This window comes from Stigmatopora argus, chromosome 1 (assembly GCF_051989625.1).
Source record: "Stigmatopora argus isolate UIUO_Sarg chromosome 1, RoL_Sarg_1.0, whole genome shotgun sequence".
Taxonomy (NCBI): domain Eukaryota; kingdom Metazoa; phylum Chordata; class Actinopteri; order Syngnathiformes; family Syngnathidae; genus Stigmatopora; species Stigmatopora argus.
In genome coordinates, this window is record NC_135387.1 from 1,385,005 (window position 1) to 1,396,110 (window position 11,106).

Genomic DNA, 11,106 nt, shown 5'->3' on the forward strand with positions numbered 1-11,106 from the left:
AAAAGTATGGTTTCAGTCTCTCGTCCTTGTTTTGACTTGGCCATCCAGACCGAGTCAGCTCCAGTACTTTGCATAGGACTGGGTCCTTGAGAGTGCTCTGTGCAATCTCTGTAGCTTGCACGGGAAGCTCATCTACTACTGAGAAATAGAAGATGCTGTTTTCCTCCGCGGTGTTATCCTTCCCCTTCCCCGGCAGTCTAGATAACGCATCTGCGTTGGCATTTTCTGCTGACGATCTGTACTCTATACTGTAGTCACTTCCTCCGTCTTCATCTTCCTCTCCAAAGTCGTTGTCTTGGTCATCACTACCAAAGTCATCTGCTGAATCATTTTTGGTTTTGGGGAGTTTTTCCTCGGAGTCCTCACTTTCATCCTGTGAATCCTTGGAGCGCTTGTGCTTTTGCTCACGGGGTACTGCACGCACTTTCTTGGGCTTTGAGTCACCATACTCCTCATCTGCATCGTTACCGCCCCTTGCTGGTATAACTGAGAAGATGCGTGCCCAGTCCAGTTTGAAGTTTTTGAGCCAGTTACGGCCAAGTAGGGCTGGTCTGTCACCTTTTACGATCACTAATGGTAGCTCCCCACCCTGGGTCCCATATTTTACCTTGGCCATCACTTGTCCCATCAAAGGAATGTTCTCTCCGGAAAAAGTTGAGAGCTGCACTTTACTTACTTCCAAAGGCAGATGAGAGAGATGCTTCTTATACACAATTTCCGAAACAAGTGTTACAGCCGCCCCTGTGTCCAGTTGCATCTCTAGAGGAGTTCCTTCTAATATGACCTGTACTGTCATTTCCTTCTTCCAATTCCCGACAGCATTTGTGGGATACACGGCATTCAAGCGATATGACTCCCACAGTTCATCATCCGCACTTCCTGTTGTCTCATTTTGATTTCCTTTTACATACTGTGTGTGTCCATGGCCATGATGCAGCGCCGCCGTTAGCTTAGCAACTCTTGCTAATGCTAGTTTGCAAAGTCACGTTACCTCCTTGTAACGCCTTAATTTCCTCGTCCGAAACTTTTAATCCCTACCGCCTGGAAAGGGATCCCATCCTCGTCGCCACTGTAATAACTTTGCAGATTATATAACTGTTAATATATCCATAACAGCAATAGACGGCGGAGCCAGGTTTAACACACGTGTAGCTCTTTATTGCAACCCTCCAACAACACACACACACACAGACCGGACACACAACACTACAACGTCCGGGTTACGCTGTGCTACCCCACGGCTCCAGGTGGCGTGGTTAAACACACTTCCATAACCCGAGGCAACTATCATTATCAATATATTACAGCGGTCAATATATTGTATCCAGTTCGAGTTTTGCCCATTCCATTAATTCTTAGGTAAAGAATTTTGCATTACTCAGAGGTTGATATTTCATAATTTGGAAGTGCTAATGTCGACCATCTTCCAGCACTTGTTTTATGCCATGAAAGTAGTGCAAAATACAGCTAATTTCCAAAATTCCTCGAATTTGTTTTAGAAAAGGGAGACATTCCCTAAGTAATCTAGAACCTATCCACAGTTTGTCAAATCCAAAAGCGACAAACAATCTGTGTCTTAATTAGATGTTTTGGAGCTTGGAGAATTGTCAATTTCCCACTTTTTAAGATTGTCCTTGCCAGTCGTTACTTTTGTACTCTTATTTAGCTGCATTAAACCCTGTACAGTAATACCTTGACATACGAGTTCCCCGACATACGAGCAATTTGAGATACGGGTAAGATTCCGAGCAAATATTTTACTTGAGATACGAGACAAATTTTGAGTTACGAGCATTTGAGACAGCCATTTGGCCAGGCCACAAGAGGCTGCTTTATGATTTCACCGCACTGTTTCACTCGCCGCATCTCCCTTGTGCAAAGATCTCTATGAGCACTGGGTGGAGCGTTGCATTTTCTTCTTTTTTTTGCATTTGTCAGTGCAGGATTAAGGGAAACACAACGGATCCAAAACAAGCCAGTGCAATGAAGGGTATTGCGAAGAAAAGGCGTATGATGACAATCGATATTAAGCATGAAGTAATCGAAAAACAAGAGTAGTGTACACGTGATTGAGCTGGCTTGTCAACACGTATGGAGAAGCAGGAAGTTTGCCCCAAAAGCCGCGGTGGAATACATTAACCTCGTTGCCTTGGTTATTGCACAAGGTTTAAATGTAGTGTAACGTAAGATTAAAACTTTTTTCAAGTGTGTGTATAGGAATCTAAGTTCATTTAAGTTAAATTTAAAGTTTATGTTACGTTACGAGCGCATCGTCAAGTGACTCTCTCTCTCTCTCCGCCGTCCACGAACTCCCCGTTGTATAAAATAATGCCTCATTTTATTATTAAACATCATAACCCCTAGTTATTTGTTACTCTGTTAGTAGATGGTGAATTACAACCAGTAAAATGTTTTTTCCATTGTAATATTCTGTTTTTGGGTGTTTTTTTCAGAGGGTGGGAACAAATTAATTTGTATTTAGTTCATTTCTGTGGGAAAAGGTGATTTAAGATACGAATAAATCGACATAAGCTCATATCACAAGGTACAACTGTACTTGCAATGCCAAGTCTGTAAGTTTTACGCCTAACTTCTCTCAATCTGTATGCCTTTAAAACAATGGAAAGCAACCTCATGACATCAATTGTTCAATTCTTAGGCGATCCGTAAATATTCTAATAGTCATCAAGGTGACGCATGACAAAGCATATTCCACCTGTCCAGGACAGAACAGGGAATGTCTTCCGTGCACTGAAAACACTCCATGTCTCCCCAGTCCTAGGGAAATTATGCCTATTCTAAAATCAATTAATTTATCCAAACCGGCCAGCCACTATTTACCTAATTGTTTAAATGAATCCCGTTTCTGCATTGTTGTTTCTATGTTTGATATTGTCCGGTCCACTATGAACATTCACAAGGTCGAACACAAATAAAGCACACCGAGACAGATGAGTGAGATTTTGAAGCTTCTGCAGAAGGAGAGTACGGAGGTGGTGGGTCCGACGACTCTACTTCTATAGAAAATATTTTACTTAGGGCAAGATTTCATGACATACAAATTCTCTGTTACAAAGATGCATCGCGACAGTGACACCGATGATGGTGGTGATATTGATGATGTTAAAGGCTACATATAAACATATAAACAAAGGACATACCCTATTACAAAGATGCATGGTTTTGAAACCGATGGTTGTGATGTGGATGGTTTCTATGACATGGGCATGACACGGATTGAAGGTGATGTCATAGATGTGAAACATTATTTGATTACTTTTCAAGATGATTTCACATTTCCCCCCTTAAGTAACTAAAATAATTTTATTAATCACATCAATTTGTATCCCGCCTCTACGGGTTTTAAAATACAAACATCATCAGTTACTCTTCGCAGGGTATGGAAAATAACAAAATCACTTGTCAGGGCACCATCTTAATGGTCAACGCAAACACATTTACACAGAGGAGACGGTATACTGTATGTTGCTGCAAGCTACTAGCATGTGCTGGATTCAAGGTATTGCATCGCTTTACGGTGAGATGGGGTTGTGATAACAATGTAGCTGTTATGGAACGACATTTTTGTTTGTGTTATCAGTAGATCAGCAGTCCGCTGGCTGTGGGAGTCTGATGTGACCACGACTCCTCGCTTCTGGTCTCCAGGAATCACACCATGTGTGCTAGGTCCTTCCAGGGCCTGTGGGGTTTTCTCTTTATGGACACGTGGGGTGTTATCCCAAACTGTAGGAGTTTTTCCGCTTGAGGTGCCAAGTCCACTGAGGTGGCTGCATCTCCCTCTGTCGTGGTGTACAGGTACTCCAATCGAACTAGTTGGGGTCCCAGTCGCTCGAACTGTTTAACAAATTCTGTTTCTGGGTTTCCCAAACTTCATGGTGATGTGTAGTGGCCAGTGGGTTTGTGCTTGGCCATCTACATCTTCGACTTTGGTTTTTAACTGCCGGACTACAGATGAGGGCCCTTGCATTGCTAAATCTAGGGAGTAGAATGTACGAGGTTCCTCTTGACCTTTGACTACTTGGATCTCCATCTCCTCCCACCTGTGTACTGGTTTCATGCCATCATCTGTGGGGATAAGGCTGATCCCCAGTTTACGGAGTAGGTCTCTTCCCAGGAGGTTCACAGGACAGTTCTCTTATTTTTTATCTTCCTCGACTTCTTCAATAGTTCCATGTGTCCTCCTGCTCCAATCACAGTGATCCATTCTCTTCCTGGTATCAATCCTGGCACTTGGTCTTTGATGACTGATTTATCTGCTCCAGTGTCACATAAGAATGTTATTGGTGTTTGTCTTTGTCCCACCAGTAAGGTGTAGTATGGTTTGCTGTCTTTGTCCCGGAGGGTGGACATGATTTCGGTTAAGTCTAACACTTCTGCTGGCGAGCAAGGGGTTTCTTTGTCCTCCTCATCATTTTCAGTTTCCTCCTCTGTGTTAGGCTTCTGTTTCTCTTCCCTCTGGCGTCATTCTTGATGTTGATGTTCAAGGTTGAACGGTGGGGTTTTCCGGTTCCCCCTGTGTGGTTTTTTGCAGTCTCGAGCAAAGTGTCCTTTCTGTCCACAATTGTAACACTTGTCTTCTGAGTTTGCTCTTCTTGGTGGGCCGGGTCTTACTCGGCCTCTTCCTCCTCCTCTTCTACGTCCTTGTTGGTAGAATACTTCTGGTGACCCTTGGTTCATCAATGAGGCCATGGCTTGGGTCAGAGTATTGACTCCTGCGCTTGTCTGCTTTTGGCGGTCTCTCCTCAGCATGAATCACCCACTCCATTAGTTGATTCATTGGCATGGTTCGGTATGTGGCACAGTACTTCTTTACGAACCTTTTGACTGGGGCCTGGAGCCCTTCCAGGAACCCTTGTCTCAGTTGGGCTTGGTACACCCCTTGGTCACTTTGGCCTTCCATGATCCCACTGTGAGTTTTGAACACTTCTTCAAATCTTGCTCTGAATTTATGAACTCCTTCACCTGGTTCCTGTTTTGTGGCCCTGATCTTGTCATAGCTTGGTGTGGGGTGCCACATGTCTATGGGAGGTCAAGGTTAGGTGGTTGTGCAGGTGAGTAGACGTCAGATGAGTGTTTCACGGACAAAGGTTTGGGAACCGTCCGACTTCCAGTCTACTCAGAGTCACCTATGTCTCGAAATACCTTGACCTGGGATTGGTGAATCCACGTCCACCTTTCAGTGATCCTTACTGCTGTGGGGGTGGTGAGTTGAATCACGAATGGGGCTTCCCAGCGTGGCGAGGACCAGGACTTCCTTTTTATGACTCGGATCGGGATGCCCTTGTTTGGGCCTGAGGTTGTCTGTAAACCAAAATTTTAAAGTGGGTATTTACACCAACTTACACCAACCTCTGGGCATGTCTCCCCCCTGTTGAGACATGGCTCCTCCCATGGCTCAATTTTGGAATAGATTTTTTTTATTTTTAACTAATCATAATAAAAATAGGAAAAATACAAAAAGCAAACAGGCTGCTTTCTCCTCAGGAAAACAGCTTTCCAGTTCTCTGCAACAGTTACATTCACATCAATTAATATCCAGAAACAAATGCACACATTTATAATTCTGAAAAGAATTGAACCCACTAAAATGTAATCACCCCTTGTTTGTCAAGGTTAATATTTTTAGCATAACTGTCCTTTAGAGCAATTAAAACTCATTACTTATAAAATGCACATTAATCAAGTCCCAATTCATTCAATAATGTGTATCATGTTGCATATTAAACTCAGTTGTTTGAAATTCAAAATATCCCAATTTAGTAGTCTTTTTTTATCAAATGTAACATTCCATTGTCTATGGAGTTTGTCTATCATGTCCCATAAAACTTTCTTAATCAATATTTTTCCCAATATTTTCTTAATTTTTCAATTGTCAGACATGCAATTAAAATCTAGTTACATTTCTATCCATTGTAGTTTCTTTTTTCTTTCTGATCATATACTCTCTGTAACAAGGTTTAGTCTCAATTGAAACGCTTTCACCCCTTTTTTATGGAGACAACAAAACCAATACAAAAAGTTCCCTATGGTTTAAGGCATTGATCCTTGAGCAATAATCTTTAGCATTGCTCCCCGAACAATAACCTCTCCAATCAATATTGGAGTGCTTGCCATCAACGTCTGATCATGTCAAAAAGTTTATCTTACCTGTCTCAAACGTTTCAACTGAGAGGACCTTCTTACAGTGCAAAGGTGGATCCGCATCCTCCTTTCCAGCTTGTTTTGGCCAGTTCCAATCGTGAAGTGAATAATGGCGATTTATATGGTCTACCAAATAGGATTTGAACTCGTTATGTACGCGCAGTGATTTCATAACGAAATATGGAACCTTTTGCCAATCCCGTCAATTACTTTGTTAACACAATTTGGGTGCCATTATTACTATAAATCAATGGTTCTTTGGAATTCCATATCATGATATCTGCTCAATTGATTATATCTTGGTGGCCAGCCAATCAAAAACACAAAAAGACAGACAACCATTCACGCTCAGACTCATAATCAGACATCGGTGTTCTGCAAATGTCCATCACCGGTGAAGACCGCAATCCCAAGTCTGGGCTTGTTGGCAGCTCACCTCCTTTTGCTGACCTATCAGCACCAATCATTCTCAAAAGAAATAGGTTAACATCATTTGGTTGACATCAATTGTTTGATGCTAATACAATACGTGATATTCTAATAGTCATTAATATGACCTACGCTAAAGCATATTTCATCTGCTGATGGGCAAAACAAGATGTACATCCCGTGCACTGAATATACATGATGTTTATTTCATCCCAGGGAAATCATGCCTATCCTAAATTAATTATTTTATCTAACCCTGCAATTTACCTAATAATTTGGATGAATGCCATTTTTGCATTATCTTCATGTTTGACATCATTAATGTTCAAAATTATTCTTAATACTTAAGTCTAAACCGCAAATCACTCTCATTTTGCTAAAATAGCTAAAGTGTGCTATCTGAATTCCTATTGAATTTCTCATCTGTTTTGTTTACTCAAGATAAGAGCCATTTTCTGTAGCTCACTATTAACACAATTAAAATGTACAATAAGTAGATTAGAGAAAATAACCTTCTATGTCATAATAATGTAAATTTTCTCATCCCTTTTTTCTCTAACCAGCTCTCTATGACTTTGTCTCTTAGCGGAGTCCCTGACTCCATTAACACGCCAAGACCACTTTGTCTTATCTTACGGCTGTATTTTACGCTATTTCTCTCTAGGGACGTCCCATCCTAATTTATTATCTTTAATACTTATTTTGTTATCTTATTTATCCGCCCAAGTAGCCTCTTTAGTCATTTGTTTTCTTATTTTGCGCGGCAATCATTGTTTTATAAGTGCGTCGCAACGCACCTGGTTTTATCTATTTCCCCCTATGAGGATTACGCATGCTCAGTTATTATTCTATTTTTCTTATATTGAGCTCTGTTTTACTCACTCTTTAAATACTTTTACTCTATTTAAACACAATCTTTGAAATCTGTATACCTCTACGTATTTCTCCGACCACACAGAGACGTTTTCTCCGACCACACAGAGACATTTCGACACACAGACGTATTTCTCCGACCACACAGAGACGTTTTCTCCGACCACACAGAGACGTTTTCTCCGACCACACAGAGACGTTTTCTCCGACCACACAGAGACGTTTTCTCCGACCACACAGAGACGTTTCGAATTAATTTTAACCAGCGCCTTACCGTCTCAGGTGCTTATTCCTGGTTCGATGAGATTCGTCACTGGACCTCGGGGCGACGGGGTACCAATCCCTAATGGCCCCTTCCCTCAATGGGGGATGGCTGACGTCAGTTGTGCTTGGCCTCTCGATTCCCCGTCGTCCCGATGACACAGATCTTGAATCCCGGGTTTCGGCACCAAAATGTCCGGTCCACTATGAACATTCACAAGGTCGAACACAAATAAAGCACACTGAGACAGATGAGTGAGATTTTGAAGCTTCTGCAGAAGGAGAGTACGGAGGTGGTGGGTCCGACGACTCTACTTCTATAGAAAATATTTTACTTAGGGCAAGATTTCATGACATACAAATTCTCTGTTACAAAGATGCATCGCGACAGTGACACCGATGATGGTGGTGATACTGATGATGTTAAAGGCTACATATAAACAAAGGACATACCCTATTACAAAGATGCATGGTTTTGAAACCGATGGTTGTGATGTGGATGGTTTCTATGACATGGGCATGACACGGATTGAAGGTGATGTCATAGATGTGAAACATTATTTGATTACTTTTCAAGATTATTTCACAGATATGATTAAAACCCTAATACTTCTTATTATTTAAGATCTAATTTGCAAATCACCCCCATATTGTTAACCTCCCCAAGGAGGGCAAGGCAGCCTGGCTGAGTTGACAACTGAACCGTCTCACCCCCGCCAAGGAGACGATGTTTACGTAAGCTGGGAGACATACCTTGTAGCTTGCTGTCACCACAATTAAACCCAAAAATAAGCAAATTAGAGAAAAATAAGACAGGTCCTAATGATAAATTTTAGTTTTTGATAAAATGACTCAAATTGTTGCCAATAAGCCATAATATTGTCAATTTTCTCATCATTTTCTCTCTAACCAACTAATCCCTGTTAAAGTATTTTTGAACAAACCACCCATTCAAAAACAATATTAATAAATATTTTATCCACCAAAAGCTAGTTTTATCATTAAATATGAAATTGGTGAAAAACCCAATGTATGTTTTGCTCACTCTTTCTAATAGTCCTTTGAAATCAACAAATTGGTCAAAAATTACTGTCTTGCTATGTTCCCAATTTTGAAGCAAAACTAACCAATCTTTCACCAAACAGATGTTCTATCACCTAGATATTCTTGTGTAGAATTTGAAAAATGCAAAAGTAACCGCAGAACCCTGCATTTGCTGCAGACCATGATTTGTTCTTATTTTGAAATGTTCAACGGAAACGTGCTCTTGGACGCTGACTGTGTGCTTTGGACCTGCTGCAAAAAGCAAGATTTCTCCTCACACACAGCGTATCTGTCATAAATTCTTTGATGTTTTGCTCTGTTTACAAATGCCTCCCCAGCGAGGTATCATGTTTGAAAAGTCACTTTTTAGCCGTGAGTATTGCATTTTAGGGAAGACTACCATTAGTCCATAAAAAAGGTAAATTCCCATCCGGTTTCCAACCACATCACACAATTTGCAGAGACTTAAACTTTTGTTGAGAATTGTTCAAAGACCACTGTCTACTTCCTGACACCCACATTTTGCACTTCCACAGACAATATCTACTAAATTCGTGCTAACGTCTTCCCAAAACGGATGACCAACCCGCTAAATTAACATCCAGATACCTTAAAAATTCACAACACTATTCCACTAAATAGGCGGCCCAGTGTTGCGGGTGGTTAGCGCGTCGGCCTCACAGCTTTGGGGTCCTGGGTTCAAATCCAGGTCACGTCCACCTGAGTGGAGTTTCCTCCAAGTACTCCGGTTTCCACCCACATTGCAAAAACATGCACGGTAGGCTGATTGGACACTCTAAATTGCCCCTATGCATGGGTGTGAGTGTGCATGGTTGTCCGTCTCCTTGTGTCCTGCGATCAGCTGGCCACCAATTCAGGGTGTCCCCCGCCTCTGGCCCAGAGACAGCTGGGATTGGCTCCAGCAACCCCTCGACCCTAATGAGGATAAAGCGGTTCAGAAAATGAGATGAGATGCAAAGTAACAGGATTATCCATCTAACACGCATGAAATGCTTGCGGGTCGACCCACTGCATTTGAGAGGACCCTACAAAGGGCCCCCTCTGGAGCAGTTGCAAAATGAACTGAAAGACTATTTAACGCAGCTAACTGCTATACATAGAGCTATCTATGTGCAGGGGAAAAGCAGGGTTCCTGAATCCAGGGAACTGACTGACGGCTCGGTGGTGCCAGGCGATCAAGTGTACATCAAGGTGTACAGGCGAAAATGGCACGAGCCAAGATGACAAGATCCTTTCAAAGTGGTGCAAGCAACACCCACGGCTGTCCAGGTGGAAGGGAGCACGACGTGGTACCACATGAACAATTGTACTAAGGTGCGTGCACCGGGATTGAAAATCAAGAAGGAGCAGAGCAGCACAGACAGCCCAAATGAGGAGCCAGAAGTTAAAGATTCACCTCCTAGTAATGGTGAACTGCGTGCTGTGGGCGCTGGTGACTCCGAGACCAGTGACCCAGCCCTTGGGGGCAGTGAAGAAAGCCATCCAATAAGGTCAATCATGAGGTAAAAGTGCAAAATGCAATCACAACGCAAGCACCAACACCGGCATCTAGAGATGTGCTGGAAGTTGCAAAACTGTGGACTGCTAAAGTTAGGGCAAGTCAAATGGGAAGTTTGGAAGACATTCGTTCAATCGCAGTGTCAGTGGGGGACCGGTGCTTAGATCATACCAAAAACCCTTAGACTGGGGATCAGAACAGTGTAGTATACTGATATTGAAGAAACTCGGGCAGTGGAAAGTGGGTGTAAGGCTAAAGCCACATTGGAGGATAGCGAGCTATTGCTTCCATTTAATAGTGGAAAGGTCAAAAGGGAATCGAACGGAAGTCAAAGTATCTTTTTTAAGTGTTTTTGTGATCCAACAGGGCCACAGTTATCAATGTGGCCAATGAGGCGTACACTGATTATACTATGTGATTCACAGCTAATGCCACTCAGCAACCTCAATCAGGTGCACATAATCTGGCTACGACTGTGAGAGCAAACGATGTGCCTACAAAAATACATTCATCTAATGCAGTGGTCTCAAACTTGCGGCCCGCGGGCCAACTGCGGCCCTCGGGACGATAATTTGGGGCCCCCGTCTTAATATGAAAGATCGATATATATTTTTTTATTTTATTATTTTTTTTTTTTTTATTATTTTTTATTTATTTATTTTTTTACCCCTTTCCCCATGATGGCGCCGTTTAAGTGGCAGCCAGTGGCAGTAGCTCTGTCCACTCATGTTTTTCTTGTTTTACAGCATGTTTTACATGAAAAATTAGAGGGAACATTGACATGCACCTGCTTGTGGCAGGTGTGATACTGGTGTGCC

At 42.2% G+C, this 11,106-nt stretch overlaps 1 long non-coding RNA gene across 1 annotated transcript; it reads right to left on the reverse strand.

The window, feature by feature from the left end:
* Positions 1-2,956: 2,956 nt before the first annotated feature.
* LOC144083706 (uncharacterized) lies at positions 2,957-8,402 on the reverse strand. The gene is made up of 2 exons (XR_013303602.1): positions 6,169-8,402; positions 2,957-5,525 (listed from the first exon to the last, which is right to left on the reverse strand). It is a non-coding gene; the product is annotated as an uncharacterized LOC144083706 (long non-coding RNA).
* Positions 8,403-11,106: the final 2,704 nt, after the last annotated feature.